Source organism: Leptonychotes weddellii, chromosome 12, assembly GCF_054177405.1.
Source record: "Leptonychotes weddellii isolate Sample4059 chromosome 12, ASM5417740v2, whole genome shotgun sequence".
In the NCBI taxonomy this organism is placed as follows: domain Eukaryota; kingdom Metazoa; phylum Chordata; class Mammalia; order Carnivora; family Phocidae; genus Leptonychotes; species Leptonychotes weddellii.
In genome coordinates, this window is record NC_138380.1 from 44698868 (window position 1) to 44715970 (window position 17103).

The 17103-nt window shown below is 46.6% G+C and overlaps 1 long non-coding RNA gene across 31 annotated transcripts in view; it reads right to left on the reverse strand.

Annotated features, from left to right (window-relative positions):
• LOC115940325 (uncharacterized) overlaps positions 1–17103 on the reverse strand; it is a 134420-nt gene that overhangs the window by 47806 nt on the left and 69511 nt on the right. For 19 of the 31 annotated variants that reach the window (XR_014139281.1, XR_014139280.1, XR_014139270.1 and 16 more), the window contains 2 exons: positions 8078–8227; positions 2931–7021 (listed from right to left, as the gene is read on the reverse strand). The exons of 9 other annotated variants lie outside the window; for them this stretch is intronic. This is a non-coding gene — a long non-coding RNA (uncharacterized LOC115940325). Of the gene's footprint in view, positions 1–2930; positions 7022–8077; positions 8228–11324; positions 14114–17103 lie in introns of those variants that run through there. 3 more of the 31 variants (XR_014139253.1, XR_014139260.1, XR_014139276.1) reach the window with 3 other exon arrangements.

A 17103-nucleotide genomic window follows, 5' to 3' on the forward strand; every position in this document is an offset into this window, starting at 1 on the left:
GTAGAGATTACTAAAAAAATAAACGTTTTTTCTTTTTTTCTTTTAAAGATAGTAAGAAGGGTAAAATGAAGGGGGGGAAATCGGAGGGGGAGACGAACCATGAGAGACTATGGACTCTAGAAACAAACTGAGGGTTCTAGAGGGGAGGGGGGTGGGGGGATGGGTTAGTCTGGTGATGGGTATTAAGGAGGGCACGTATTGAATGGAGCACTGGGTGTTACACACAAACAATGAATCATGGAACACTACAACAAAAACTAATGATGTAATGTATGGTGATTAACATAACATAATAAAATTTAAAAAAAAAAAGAAAATAAACTGAAAAAAAAAATGTGCCAGCACATTGGAGGTGCCTCAAAAGTATTTGTTGAATGAACCCAGCTCCTCTTAATCAAGGAGGATATTACTGAGATAATCTCTAATAAGGTAGAAAGAGCTCTGGATTTGGAGTCCAAAGCAAGTAGCACTTTGCTTGGCTCAAAACAGACACTCAGGGGACATTTTTGGGGTGGAGATGGGTGGATGGATGTTATATTGGTAACTCTCCTTATCTGTGAAATGGGAACAATACTTCATTGTGAGAACTGTTGTGACATCTTAGTTACTTGATAACTCTTTTCCCCCAGTTGATGTAGACGGAACAGGAATAAGGCAGTAAGAATCCTTATAGTAAAAGACAAAGCAAGAAATCATTTAATCTTCTGTGTAAATGAGAGGAGACAGGAATTTGGGTAGAAGTGTATGTTTTTATTCTGTCTTGTAGTGCTGCCAAGTCAAGATGGTGTTTGAGCAGAGAGGCAGGCAAGACGCAGCCAAGTGGAGCAGGTGAGCGGGCCGCCAGCTTCCAATGAGACATGAGTGAAAAACAGCCTTCAGTTTCACTTCAGTGGCCTCCTTGAACTGAGAGGCATCCGACTGTCAGGCAAGGTGATGAAAACCCTCGGTAGACACTCCAGATCTTAGTTCTGGTCATTAAGTCTCAAGGGTAATCCAGCCCCAGCTTTCTTATTCCTAAATTTGTTCTTTTTGCTCGAAGAGATAAAGCCTTCTGCTCTCTCATTCCTCGTGGAACATTCATTTTTGCCCCATGGGTGCCTTGCTCGGTGAAAGCGGAGGTCTTCTGAGCGCAGCCCCCTCTGCTTTGGTGGACAGACGCGGGGAAGGACACTGTGTCCTGGGAAAAGAGCTCGGGTGGAGGTAGAGAAGAAAACCACAGGCCAACAGTGGGAGGAGATCTGTACCCTCCCCCCAGTCATCGCAGGCAGCTTTGGGAAGACCTTCCAGGGCCCGGGGGACACCGTTCCTCCTGAAGAAATCTCAAATGCCCATTGGTAGCTAATTGGGGTAACCCTGGCGCAGAAAATTTTCTCCCTGCTGTTGCTGCCTTGAGTTCGGGAGTCTCACCATGTCCCAGAGCGATTCCTCACATGGTGCTGTGCTCAAGGAAATCACCTTGTCTTAGGACCTCAGCCCTTCATGTGTTTAGCAGGTCAAGAGGCAAATTCTCTTCCTACCAGTAAGAGGACCCAGGCTCCCGTGGGCCCCAGCCATTGTTATTTTGAGAGTGAATTGCATAAATCTCTGTTGCTGCGAGGGCTATAGGAGTCTAGATGGAAGGAAACTGTTGAAACCAAACCCCAGAACCAGGAGTCAGGAAAAGCCCCAAACATGCCTTTCTCCCAGAGCTCGGCTAACCCCAGCTCTCCTGTGTTAGGAAGTGATGTTCCTCCCTCTGTCTGCAGGAACGGTTAAGGCTGCACAGATGTACCAAGACCTGGTCTGGAGGCCTTCATGGGCTGGACAGTCCAAAAAACAGTACAGACAGACGTGGCCTGGAAATGGAGCATTCTGGAAGCTGTGCTATTTATCAGTGTTGTTCAACCAGCCAGGCCTTGTTACCTGCCCCATGAGAGGTCTGGGAGAAAGTCATATGGAAAGTGTAAAGAAATAGAAGATCCTCCCCTCAAGGTCCTTTCCATCCAGGCAGGGAGACAGCCCGTGAACACATCCACTGAGGCACACAGGCCGGGACAGGTGTCGATAAATCTCTCAGGCCACGAGGACTAGAAGTGTTCAGTGCTGGATGTGCTTTCTTTTTTTTAAAAGATTTTATTTATTCATTTGAGACACAGAGATACAGAGAGAGAGCATGAGCAGGGAGAGAGGCAGAGAGAAGGAGAAGCAGGCTCCCTGCTGAGCCAGGAGCCCGATGGGGGGCTCGATCCCAGGACCCTGGGATCATGACCTGAGCCGAAGCCAGATGCTTAACCATCTGAGCCACCCAGGCACCCGTGGATGAGCTTTCTAAGGGCTGGGTTGTCTGGGAAAGCTTGGGGAAGAGGTGGCAGCCACCCAGTGCCTGGTGGGATGGCTCAGAGGGGTGAAGGGAGGAGTGGCAGGGTGGAGGGAGGAGAGTTTGTACACGAATGACGTGAGGACGCTTCTTTATGTGTCCTGTCCCAGCTCTGGCTGGGGAGCTCAGCAGGGCAACTGCCCGTCGCCAAGGTGCCTCGTTTCCATCTGGATGACGGTGTGCGCCCCACACAGCTGGAGGCCGCTGAGTTATGTCTTCCAAGGCAGCTCTCCCCTTACCCCGTGAGCTAAACTTCTGACCCACTTCTCGAAAAATTATTATGACCTTTCCAACCCTTCACACAGAGGCTTTGCAATGGAGACAAAAATCATTTGTAGTCCAAGTCTTTTGGGTCCCCAAACCCCACCCATCACCACTCCTGTTTCTTTCCTGAGTGTCGTGGACTCACATTTTCTTTCCTATTTCATCACCACTCCTTTCCCCCCAACCAAGCACCACGGCCTTCGGGGCTCCCTCCGTCTAGATTACCTTGGCCTGGCCCCCAGCCCCCACTGCTCTGTCTGATAACTCCTTGCTCAAAGTCCTGAAAATGTGCACACTTTTGACCCGTTAACTCCGTTCCTCAAAATGTACCCTTCCCTGACTTTTCTCTCGGCGGGGTTCTTGCGTCTGAGCCGCCTGTGGGCCTCAGGAGTCCTGCCAGATGCCGGGGCCCTGCAGCAGCCAACAAGCCGGCAGCTGGGCCCTGCATGGAGCTTACGGTCTAGGCGGTTGTTTGTTTCTCCTATCAATCCAGATGTTTTCTTATTTACTTATGTATTTTGTCTCTTGGACAAAACATGCCTGTCGTACTCTCAGAGAGAATATAGGGTTACTGCATCATAGGGTAAAATAAATTCCCCTTGACCATGCTGGGGACACAGAATGACAGGTGCAGACAGAACGGGAAAGAAAACTGTTCCAGGTCAGAGGTTTTCAAACAGAGCGCCACACTCTGTGAGCCTCAAGGGTGGGGACAGTTTGCTGGGGCTGCACAGAAGGACTCCTATGTCCCCAGCACCCCCACCCACCAAGCAGTTCTGTGTAGTTTTCTCCTTGTTACTCTGGGCTTCCTGGGAAGATTTATTCGAACAGAATGTTCTGTGTCTGCAAAGTTTGAAAACCACCAATTGTCTCAAGTTTCTATATTTAGTCTGGAAGTCTTCCAGACTGAGGAATTTTTTTTTTTCCCAAATTCTCTGTAAATCCTCTAGCTTTTATGTTTAATTAATGAGCTTTACTGATACCTGATACATGTTGGGTATGTAATTAATGAGCAGTAATACCACAGGCATGATAAGTAATAAAATTTCATAGACAGTGTAAATGTGCTAGAGCTAAAAGCCCTAAAACAATTTTGCACACTATGCGATGGTGGGGGAGGAGGGTGCATATCAAAAACACCAACAAAAATTTAAGCAGTTTTAACAATTTGACATGAATTCTGTATGGTGTCATTCGGGATTCTATTTAATATTTGCTAGGCTCCCACAATGTGCTAGGTAATGATCTCTTTTCTCTAATTTTCTTTAGCACCTTGCACCTACAGATTTTACAACTAAACTGTCATTATTCACATACCACCACTGTGGTTTTTTTTTTTTTTTACAATATCTGCAGGCCACTTGTACTAGTAGATATTTTATTTAAATAGATTCATTTTGTATTTAAATTTATTTTTAAAGAAAACTTCCTATCACTACCCATAAATAGAAGACCAGAAACACGTACCAAAAATAGAAGGTAACTGTAATAATAAATTTATGATGATGAAAATAATCAATTGTTTCTTTAAAATATAAAGTGTATATAAGCTAGAAACCATAAAATATACCTTGTCTTTGCTTCCCTCACCTCACCTTATACCCTCTTGTACCTGCACACCCACATCCTCCACTCCAAGTACTAGCCTTGCTTTAAGCTAGTTGACAACTAAGAGTTGATGAGGTATTAATCTCCTATTTTTTATATTGATAAGAGACTATTAATTTTTCAAAACTCAAATATCAGAACTTCATTGAAATTTTAGACATAATGCAAGAGGATTGTACCATTTAATTTAAATCACATACATTAGGTGATCTACTAATCACCTACTCATAAACCAGGCCTCAGGCCTCCCCACAGATTTATATTTAGATTGCCCCAAAACATGGAAATTTGCCTAAGAATATATCAAAGCCTTTAGGATTTGACAGATATGGTCTTTTCAGATGGTGATGACCCTCTAGCAAAAGAAATATGGATCAACCACCTCATTAGCACATACTTTATTCTAATTGTAACTATAACGATATTCCCCCCACCCACCTACCCACCTAGGAAAGAGGGAGGGGAAGTTAGCCACAGGGTCTGAATATTGAATTTACATCACTGATGACTTGTCATTGCATTTTCTCCCTCTCAAATTGCAGAACTCCTCCTCCCAGGAGACCTTGGGAGAGTTGTCACAGATCAGGTTCTCTGGGAAGCAGGCTCTGAGTTGAGATTGTATGCAGGAGGAGATTTGGAGAGTGGACTCAGGAACCACACCTGTGGGTGCACAGGGGAATCAGGACTGGGCAGAAGAAGAGGTTAAGCTGTGCTATGGTCACAACAGACACCTCAGCCAGGCCCACAGGTAGCCCTTCAGAGGCAAGAGTGTGGGGTCTTTAAGCTCCCCGCACTGGCAAGTCATTGGATGCAAGATGCCTCCGAGGACGGGTCATAACTTTGGGCAAGGCAGCCCTCTTTGGCCAAAGGCAATTCTTGGGCAGGGATTCAGCTGTAAGGCACCAGGAGGCAGAGCTCCTGGCAGTGGGGAATTATACCTGGGTCCTGGAGGAGGATCTGGACAGTGGACAAGAGCGTCTACCTCAAGAGTAAACCCACTAGCGCCTTGCCCCGCAGTCCCACCCAGGTAGCGGCAACACGGAAAAGCCAGGAGGCCTAATTTCCAGGCAGTCCCTCACAGTGATGAACCAGTGGGCCTGAAGGCCGAAAGAAAAGGTGAAAGGCAGGTAACATAGTATGAATGTGTGTAGGGGGTGGGGGGTGGGGAGCAGAACACCCCATGCAGACCTTGATATTCCTCTCCACCCTTCCGCATTCATCCCTCCTCCACTGAAAAGTGCTGGGCAAGAAACAAATATGGTCTTGACGCCCACTGGGTTACCAATCTTAAGATATCATGTTCAATTTCAAAGTTCTTTGACCAAAGCCAAGTTTCAAATTCTGAGGAAAGCTGACTTTCCAGAAGGCAAAGACATGTGGAGGCATGAACTAGGGTGAATCTTATAAGTGAAGATTCAGGGGCGCCTGGGTGGCTCAGATGGTTAAGCGTCTGCCTTCGGCTTGGGTCATGATCCCAGGGTCCTGGGATCGAGTCCCACGTCGGGCTCCCGGCTCAGCGGGGAGCCTGCTTCTCCCTCTGACCCTCTCCCCTCTCATGCTGTTTCTCTCTCGCTCGCTCTCTAAAAAATAAATGAATCTTTAAAAAAAAAAAAAATAAGTGAAGATTCAGGAGTCTTTGATTGCCCACAGTTAGCCAAGCATCGGCTGAGTTGCTTTCTTTCCTTAGAGCCAGGAAAAATGTTAAGTGGAGCTGGAGTTTCCGGGGCCAAGCCTGCAAAGCAAACCTGAAGGAGAGGAGCAGCTCATGCCGCAGGTTTCCTCCTTGGTCTGCTTTCTGCCCCCTCCCCCGCCTCCCCCACCCAGAGTCAGACCACACAGGTGAGTAATAAAGCCACAGGCTGCAACTGGTAAGCTTGTCTTCGACCCTTTTGTTTTTGGGAAACATTTCTGGAGCATTTCTCCTTCATCTCAGGTAGGGAGAAGCCCACCATTATTTTGCGTTGGTAATGGCAGCCTCATGCATGTAGTCTTTCCACCCCGGGCCACAGAAGAATAGGTCATGGGCCTGGAACACCTCCTTACCTGGAGATAAGGAGCCCACACAGCCTGCACCGGGCTTATCGCCATGGGTAGAAATATCTTTCCCTGTTTCAGGCTCAATGAGTGTTTGTTTCAGTATTTCTGACTACACAGGAATAGGATCAGGGTCCTTCTGCTGTAGCATGAGACGGACAGGTAGGACAATTGCCTTGCATCAGCTGTGAGTGGCCCGCTAGCCATTGTAGCCGTGAGGGACTGAGGCACATGACTGGAGCTGATTTTGCTCTGTCTCTTCTCTCTAGGTATGAGCAGGAGGGTTGTTCCATCCGCACTGCTGCACTGTGGTGTGTTTTCCTTGGCGACTCTGATACCAAGATGCAGCGGGCAGAAGTGTTTGGACTTCTATCCTGGTGGTTGGCATCGTGATGGTCTTTGCTATCCACGGAGTGGGAGCCCTCCCCTGGCACCGGGAACCAGTGCACCATGTTCTGCTTGACATTTTGCAGTACTCAGTCTCGGGGGGATAATGAGGTGAGAGTTCACCTTGGACTCCAGTACAAATAGCAGGTAGAACCCTTGTCTTCAATAGGGTTGACTGAAGTGAATTGCCATGAAGTCTATTTAAACTGGGATTTCTCCAAATGGAACGTGAAGTCCTAGCAGGGTCCAGAAGAAGTTCCAGTAGAGTCACCTAATAACCTTTAGTGATGGCAGCAGATCAGGCCACGTGACTGGAGTGAGCCACCTCCTCTGGAGAGGTTCTGTCCCAGATGTTAGAACGTGCTCTCACTTCTGAAAGGGAGATAATCTTTTTTGTGTGGAGGGAAGAAGGAGGTGTTTGATTTGGGGTACAGATGGGTGGGCCCTTCATAGCCCTCCAAGAAGGAAACTGAGCAATACTGATCGAAGGGCACGAGGAACGACATCAGTCCCTCATTCTAACTGGATATTTAACTGGCTACTTCAGTGGGTCACAAAAGCTCTCCGTAACTCCAGGGTCAGAGTGACAGGTGCTAGTTTAGCTTGCCACGTGGTTGCCGAGCTGAGCACTGACAATATGCCAGGCATCATGCCAGGTCCCCACATATGTCCTCTCATTCGATTCTTATATACACCCCCTGAGGCCGGTCAGATTATTCTCTTCTTCTTAGAGAAATCAAAGATTAAAGAAAGCATGGACTTTACCACGGACCCACAGACACACGCCTACTAAAAGGAAATGCCAGTTCTCGAACCCAGATCTGTCCGGCTCCCACCCACTCCTGTTGATGGTTAAGGCGCCCCAGTTCTCCACGATGCAGGTGTCCTCGCACAGAAAGGAGACACTTGGTGGCAACTTTCGGTGCGCCCAGGATCCCGTTCCTCAGGGTGCCTAGTTCAGGTCCCCTGGGCTCTAATGGTTGGCCTCTGGCATAGAGGCTTCCCTGCATCTTTTCAACCTTCCCAGCCGCCCACCACAATGCCCTGAGCACAACAAGGACCCAGCAAATGTTGCCAACTGACTGGCTGATGTACAAGCAAGGCCACAAGATAAATCAGCCAAGGAGAGAGCCGGCCCATATTTTCACAAACTGGCATTGTGTCATTCCACATAAAATGCTCATAGAGACCCTGTTTGGTTCTCCGGGCCCAAACCTCCTTTATTTGCTCTGAAAATGTGGATCACCCTCTGCTTGGATATGCTGATCATTTATTTAAAAAAAAAAAAAAAAATTTTTTTAACCCAGGGAGAAAACAGCACCAGTAATTAAGCCCATGTCTGTAATTAATTCCCATAACGGATATAACTCCTCTCCCTCCTGGTAGAGTCACGCCAGCCCACGTCGACCCGGGTACGAGTGGTCATACCTGTTTATGTACGGCTTGTCCTTCTCCATATTTCACAGATGACAGGATACAGCTCTGCATCTCTTCATGTTAATTCTATTTGAAATACTCCCCACCAACATCTTAGGGCTCTGCCATCTAATAAGTGCAGCCAATTTATCGATAGTAAATCTAGGACAAGACAGACTCACATTGATGTGGGCCACAGGGCATTTAAATTAAACAGGAACTCTCCAGCCATCTGTGTTTTAACTTTTTTATGCCTTGATAATAAGCCCTGTTTAGAATAATTTGCTGTGGAAACTGGGACTTCGTGACTGACAGAGAAAGGCCGGGCATAAACAACCCGAGCAGGCCCCTGAATTTGCGAGAATGTCAGGCGAATTTAGACTCATCATAAAAGAATTCTCGGCGACTGTATTTCAATATGACACTTTTATGGTTTTTTATTTTCTAGTCCATTGCGGCCCCAGAGCCCTGGCATGATTTATATAGCCTGGCAGTGCATAATCTTTTGTATAAGATATACAGGCCTCCGGAGGTTTAATTTCTTTCCTCACCGCCACTGACAGCATTTGTGCTCCCCTTCTCTTCTATTTTCATTTCTAATGAGATATTGGACTTTGCTCAGTGAGAGGTGATATTTCCACATTTGCAGCCTGACAGGCTAAATCACCCGATCTCAGTGGTGAGGATACAAACCCATTTAAACTGTGTCAAAATATTCATGGAGCCCCATTGATTTGGGCAACGGTTATTAGGGAGCTATTTGGAAAGTTCAGGTTTAATTTTTGGAGCTTTCTGCTGCAAAATCACTCAGTTACATCACAGGGAAAATGGTATCAAAAGGATAAAGGAGAGCGAGGGGTGTGGTGCATGGCATTTACTCTGTTGGGCTTAGTTTTCATATGGAGATGACCTTTGATAAAAACAACGACGATGACAACAGAAAAGTCCCACAATGGTGCGTGGGTTAAATGTGTGGCACGAAGCAAAGGAAATTCTTCCGATTGCAAATAAATGAATAATATGTCAAGCTACTGACATATTTTTTAAAAAAGCAACAGTGAACACAACTGACATAGGAGATTAATGCTTTGCATTGCTACACCGACTTTTACCTCTGCCTTTGATCTTAAATCTAGCCGAAACTATAGCGACAGGAGTTTAGATTCTAAGTGGGGTGGGTTCAAATAGCCCTGTTCACTTAGTATTCACAAGTGTCCCAGAGGAAAAATTCCGTGAACAGGAGAGGTGAACGTGACTGCCCCTGTGAGGGGCTGTCGGGACAGAAATGCAACAAATGGCCAGCTGAGGGAACTTGGGAGCTCCTGGTAGATCTCAGGAAATGCACACGCTGAAGAAACCCTTGAAATGAGGCCACTGGAACAAAGAGTTGCCACGTCCTTGGACACTACAGAAGATCAAAGTCCTTTGATGGGACCAAGCACATCTGACCTTTAGACAGTAAGGTCATTTGCAATCGTTGCTTGATTTATGACCTGGGACTTTATACGAACTTTATATTTACTAGGGTTCCTGAGTTCACAAGGACCTCATTAAATGGCACGCACAACGTTCGTACTCACACAGGGGGAAATCGCTTTGGCAATTTGTGGGCGATAAAGTGGTTCCTAGACACTTGACAATAAGTGGGCATTAAGGCCTGCTAGCTAGACGCCAGCAGAATTCCTACGGAATATGGCATGTTACCTTCACATTACTGTCGAGCGTGCTGTTCGTGAGACACGTTACTACAGCCCACATCACAGGCCTTTGTGCGGAATTAGCAAATGCACCGCAACTAGACCCAGGTGTTGAGAAGTGGCCACCCATTCAGATGGTGGGCTACTCACACACCGACACTTTCTGGCCTGGCTTGCATGAAAACTAGTGCCTGGAAGCTGGCAGCTTCCTCTGAGAACACAACTTGAGAACGTCTCAGAACCCGAGACCCATCATGTCCCCAAAGACTACTGCTATGTGAATTCCCTGTTAACAGGACACCCTTGGTATGGGAAATGTACTAAAATCTGGTGAGAAACTCAGGACAGATGTAAATTAGAAATTCCTGGAAGTAAAAATTATGAAACAGTAGAACAAGCTGCTTGAGGCGTGTTCTGGAGTGTCCCTCCCTAGGGTGCTTTAAGCATGAACTTGGCACGCAACAGGCTTCCTCATGAGCCCCTCCTCCTCCAAGGCCTGAGGACTTGACCTGCGTGAAAGAAGCCAGGCAAATTCCCAGCCCAGAGCAGCAGAGCCCTGTAGCAACCTCTCTTGCTCCAGCAAAGTTCCCAATGTGCCGGTGACTCGAGAAGCCGCTCCCCAAAAGCCCAAATGTTCTCTTGGGGCAGACTCATAAACACCAAAATACAATCCCAAACATTACCCATGGCCAGGGCACCAGGAGGCGTGAGAAGAGATGGTCCCATGCTATTGCCACACCTCATTCTGTCTGAGAGCCTGCCCGGCCAGTAGAGTCTCCAGCATCCCAGCTCTGCTACCGACTGGTTAGGTTATTTAACCTCGCTGAGCCTCAACTGTCAAAAGTGTAAGGTGGATTGGTACTGTGACTTCACAAAGCCAGTCGTGAGGTTTAAATAAAATACTGTTTGAAGAAGATGCAGCACAGTCCCTGCCACACCTAGCAAAGCTATCATGCGCGCCCGTATAATTGTAGAGCTAGTCTGATCTCGCCTTCTCCTCATCCCTTATCCCCTCCTTCCTCATTCCAGCTGCATTCTTTGCCATGCCCCACCGCATCGATACCTCGTACCTTAAATAAGGTGGCTTCCAAAGACTGCACCATAAGCAGAGAAGATGGTTGAGGGACAGAGAGCCAAGCTCAGCCACCAACGCTTGTGAACGATCGGAGAGCTTCTTGCAAGTAAAACAGCGATTTCATCCTAACTGCTAGTCTTGAACTATGGTGGACAGTGGAGTCGACATGTCTGTGCCCCACCCTCGGCTCTTCCCGTGTTTTCTTCTGACCATGGGTATCTTATGCAACTAACCATTAGCCGGCATGCTTGTATTGAGATATGCTCTTCATCCACATTTTTGAGCGCTTACTGAATACAGGCTCTATGTTAGGCAACACAGTAGATAAAGGACTGAATTGGAGATGGGCTCTTTACTCAAGAAGCACAGAATCCAGTAGATGAGATAAGACTGCCTCCGAACGAGCCTTCCTACTTGGGGTTCCCAAGGAAGAATTCACTCGTTTATATTTGTAAAGGAACTTAGGGCAATGATGTGCTGGTGAATGTTTAACAACCAGCTCTCTGCACAGGAGTGGGGGGGTAGGGGTGGGAGGCTGCTTGTATATATGGGTACACGGGTTTCTTATAAACTTTACTCATCTGAAGGGGGCATAGCACAAAATTTACAAATAAAATAAAACCTTATTATAATTTCACATACTCAGAAGGTTTTTGCCAATTTTTTATGAACTCTGGTATCCCTAACCATCCTAGGTTGCATGTGATGAGCGAGTGTAGATCTACCCTAAAGAGTGGTTGATACTTTCATTTACATTAATGAGTAGGACAAAAGTGAAAAACGAAGACATATGTCAGAACTACATGCGTTCGTCAGTGACATGAGTGACTTCTTTGCTGAATCAGATAATGGTTTTTGAACACTAGAAGGATATTTCCTCACATTTTTGGTGCTAGTCACAATGTAGCAGCCATACACATGACACACTTTTATGTTTAATCTGCAGCATTAGCATTTTCTCCTTCACTTCCTTAAGTCTACATAGTCAACAAAACAAAAAATCAAGCGCTGATTTGCACTATTTGCTGATTTCTGTGGCGTAAATATGCCTACCATGGTCACCTTCAAGCCAATGTCACTGAACTGGAGTGGCCCACCATTGCCCAGGATTTCCACCATCCTGATACAATAGAAGTAAACAACCTCGAGAGCACACAGAACAGTCAAATATGGTAAAACAATTAGGAATTGATCAGGCTGAGTATTTATTATCCTTGTTTTTAACATAATTCATTTCATTGCAGGTGCTCCATGAATTTTCTTCCCAAGTCCCAGGGGGTCCTCACAGAGCTGCCCAATCCTCTTCAGGAGCCACATTTTAGCACATGTTCCCGAAAACAGGTGTGTGGTGCTGCAAACCCAGAGAAAGCCCCTCCCCTGGCAGCCTCCCTGGATGCCCCGAAGGATTCTCCCGGTGACTCAACCTCAAGGAGATGGTCTGTTGCTTCCCTGAAGGCAGCATTTTCCTTGGGCCTCGGGAGGGCTCTGTTACTAAGCAGTACTTTGCATATATTTTTATTCTAGAAGAGTTTTCTTTGCCCTCTCCTCTCCTTCCTGTCTCTTCATCACAAAATTGTAGTACGTGCTTAATTCTTTTGTAAAGGAGAGAGTAGTATTAATGCCATTTCAGATTTGGGCCTTTCTCTTCAGTGATTTTTCTTCTCTAGAATATTCCTTGAGAGCAGAGCCGAAAAAGGTGGGTCCTGGAGGAAGGCTGGAGAGAGGAAATGCAGCCTGGTCAGCTGCACCACAGAGAAATGCCTGGGGCAGAGCCCATGGCCTCCTGCCAACCTCTGATCACTCCCCAGCTGACCATATACCACCTCAAGCCTTTCCCGCACATTACCTGAGAGATTATTTAAAATGCAGATTCCTGAGCCTCACCTCACTTCTTCTGCATGTCTGGAGTAGGAGCCCAGGAGTTTGCTTGTCCAAAATTCTCACACATGCTCAAAACAGAGCTCTAATTTAGACCCTGTGCGTGGAGATGATCTGATTTCTGGCTACTTTGTAATTTGGGAGTTTTCACATGGCAGGTGTGAGATGGCTTTGATTAGTTCTCTAAGAATCAGGCACCTTCAAGAGTAGTGAGAAATTAATAGCACAGAATGATGGAGCAATTCTATTTATAGGCCAAAATAGCAGATAAAAGTAAGAAAAGCTGGCCCAAATGACAGGAGAAGGCAATAATCAATATCCTAACAGAAAAAAATAATGCAGCTGGTACCATAAAGCGATCCCATCGGGAACTGTCTATTGCATCCTTAGTGTCCCGTTGTAATGAAGCCCACAGAATGCAGCACACATTAGCCAGGGCAAAGCCTCTTCAACGTGGAATATTCCGCCACACTGCAGGCACATTTATTTTATTTGAAAGAAGAATGGTCCTGTTGCCAAGCCATCAGATGGTAAAAAGAGATATATTTGATGGATAATAAAAAAGGGTCTGCCACAGCCTCACAAAATACGTTTCTAATGTAAATGGGCCTAGTACGTGGCATTCATACCTCTGATGTGCCGATCCCTGCACAGAAAGGCAAGCAGGGACCGGGAGAGCCGTGGAGGGCGAGTCAGGAGTACGGCCAGAGATGGGGGCGCTGTTATTCCTAACAATAACAAACAACAACCCCAAACTCACTTGGTAAACATCACTCACTTTCTCCCCACCTGTTCTTGTGTTACAGACTGACAGCCCTTTTAATATGAAATAAATCAGGCAGGAGAAGGAGTGTCTGGAAGAACATACAGATTGAAAGCTGACTGACAGAACGCCTCCAAAATGCGCTCTGTTTGCATTTGCCTTTGTAGCAGCTAACTTGAAAGCATGTCAGGCGCTTTGAAGGCTGCGAGGTTGCCTTCTGAACCTGGAGGACGAGCGTGCTGTGTGCTTCCTGGAGGCTCCTGGCCAGGCGGGGGCCCCTGCTCTTTGTGCCCGCGGGAGGGCAGAGCAAGCCAGGCCTGCAGATGCTGGCGGCCCCTTCCATCTCCCTCCCACGTGGGGGGCTAAAACAGCATTGTGTCTAATACCCGGTTTCCTACCGAGGTAGAAACAGCCAGTAGTCCCAAGCCAGTGGGCTCACACTGAGGCATTAGGGCCTCGTCACTTCTCACCAAGAAAACCTGCTGGTAATGAGCCGTGTCACCTTTCAAGGTGTGTGGTCAGTGGACATCTGAGTCAAGTGCACCCCCCACCTCAGCCCAGCCTCCAAGATGCTAAAGTCTTCTTGGTGAGCTGTCTCCTTGGATTTCCTGGACTGTCCAGTGTTCGCAGTTATCCTGCAAAGCAAATACTAGTACCTATCAGTCATGAGACAAGCGAAGTCAGCTTCAACATCATGCACAGGGGAAGTATTTCTGCTCTAAGGCAAGAAAATGCTCACGAAGTATGGGGTGGGCCGGGAGTAAGCCTGGAGGAAAAAGGAGAGAACAAGGCAGGAGGCGAGCACCAGAAAAGCGTGCGGCGCTGGAAGGGTGTCTGCCTTGCAGAGTCCCCCTCCTGTCCTCTTCTGCTGGGATACCTGGGATACCCTGCCCGGCCTTCACACCCACCAGGCCCTTGCCCCTGCTAACCTGGCTCTTTGAGCATCCCACGAATAGCGGTTGAGTATCTGTGAAGGGCTGGTCCCTGTCCTGGATGTCAGAACTACAGTGATAAATAATTTGGACAAAGTTGCATCCTCGTGGAAATGACATGGCAGAGGGAGACAGTAAAGGAACACAATGCTATCCCGAACAAGGTAAGTATAGATTGTGCCAAATGCTGTAAAGGAAAGAGAGTTGATACACTCACTGATGCTTACCCAGTGAGCCAGGAGGCTTGCTTTGGGCACGGATCAAGGATGGCCTGCCCAAGGAGGCAACATGTGAGCAGACACCTAAGATGGGAAAAGAACCCAGTCACGTGACAAACAGGAGCAGAAGGTACTTAGGGTGCAAGCACACTGACTGAGCCACGAGCGGTCTCGAACGGGCTCCCGATGGGACAGTCACACGACCTTCTAGCGTCTCCCTCATGGGGCTATTAAGATTAGAGGAGATGTGCAGAAATGGTTACACTGTGCCTGGCACAAAGTCAGCACTCAAGAAATGATAACCGCTACTATTATTTTCAAAGACTTGGGTTCATTTCGAGGTGGGAAGGGAGTGTGAAATCAGCTGCTTAGGGCCATTCTGAGCCAGTGTGCCTGAGTCCCTGTGATGTCAGGCCACTGAAAGCATTCGAGTGCAATTATAAAGAAATTACTTTCCCAGCAATTAATCACGAGTATAAGATTGCCAATACATATCATTGCTGCATTATGACACATTGCATCACACAATCGGAATGTAGAGTAGAAAGGGGCCATTTGTAGCTGACCTTATTCAAGTCAAATCAGCTCAGTCAATTGAAAGTCAGTGGGAGTTTTGCCTGAGTGAGGGTCAAGACCAATTATTGAAAGGCATACTAGAACAAGGGGGTGTTTCTGAAGACATTACATCTCATAGTAATTTTTCACAGTTCAGAGAGATGTTGAAGTAGCACGTGTGTAATATAGACAATACACTGTTGACAAAGGTTTTCTGTCCAATCCTTTATTTCAAGAGAGTTTATCTGCATCTTTTTAATTTTTTTTTTTTTTGGACAAATGCAAGAATACGGTAAAAAGTACAAAATGGCTGAGAGATGTATCTTAAAACCAAAGTAGGGTCATGGGAAGACAAAGACTTCTCAGCAACTATGCTATTAGCTTGGATTCTCGGCTAGAGAATTCCAGGCTAGAAAGCTCCACGGCCTAACTGTAGCCTCAGGCTTCTCCTCCATCTCGCAAGTCTCCCTTGGCTTTGGAGGGTGCAACTGAATCTCAACACTGGCTTATACAAGATTTAATTCAGATTCTTAATCTACCACTAAAAAAAATAGTTATTCTATATATTTCAAAGCCAGCATTGTCTATGGATTACTTGCTGGTTTTTGTAATATCTGTGGGTCTACCCTCTTCCATTCCCCTCAAAATGTCAGTGAGCAACTAGAAGAAAAGGCTACTTAAACCCACTAGTGGGTCTTTCACCAGTGCCTACTCTGTCTCTGTCCTCACCAGCCTCCAAGCCTGCTTTACACTGGCTGGCTCATCGCCACCAAGATTTTTCTAGGGCTCTAACAAAATCATTTGAATCTTGAAACATCTTTATAAAAGACTATTATAAGAAGATTTCATGTGTCTAACTTGGTCAATATATTCTTACTATGACGGGGGAACAAAAAGCAAAACGGCTCGGTAGACCGCAAGCAATTTGAGAACAGAAATCGTATCTTTTATTCTTCATACCCTTCACTATGCCCTACATTTATGAATCCTCCAATAAATAAGTGCTCTGTAATTGGTAAACTACCAAGAAGTTAAATTGCTTTGTCTAGACAGAGAGGATTGATTTGGACGGATGAAGTTATAGTTCAGATTCTATGTGCAAGGGGTAATAATGTTTCCAGACATGGAAGCTTGGTATGTAAGCTACCACAGGTCTTTAACTAGCTAAAGGGAATCAACTGAAACTTTGCAGCTGGAGGTTCTTGAAATTTGCACAAGATACAAAGTTGGGGGGAGGGCGCGTTTTGTACAAGGGGCTTCTGGCTCTAACCAGGTGTAAGAAGGGGTTTGCTAGGGTGCCTGGGTGGCTCAGTTGGTTAAGCGACTGCCTTCGGCTCAGGTCATGATCCTGGAGTCCCGGGATCGAGTCCCGCATCGGGCTCCCTGCTCTGCAGGGAGTCTGCTCCTCCCTCTGACCCTCCCCCCTCTCATGTGCTCTCTCTCTCATTCTCTCTCTCTCAAATAAATAAATAAAATCTTTTAAAAAAAAAAAAAAAGAAGGGGTTTGCTAATTGATAAGATATATAGTAGCCCAGGTTCCTAGATAATGAAGCCTGAGGCAAAAGCTTAGGTGCTGAGCTGTCATTGGGTGGTGTAATCCCACAGAAGTAAAAGTAAGCGGAAGGGGAGTTAAGTACGGGAAGGAGGGAGCGCAAGAAGGAGAGACATCGAGCTGGGCTCCACGGAAGTACCGGCACAGCTAACCACTCAATGGTACAAGATGGTCTTGGGCAAGGCCACGTGAATTACCGCCTTCCAGACAATCTGCTGGGGGTGGCAGGGCAGGGAAGGGCAGGGAGACCCACTTATCCATGGGCTCCCATACCTCAATGGGCAAAGGTTGGTATTAATCCCCTGTGATGAGTGATTTTATGTGTCAACTTGGAGGGTGTTTGGATGAGATTAACATTTAACTCAGTG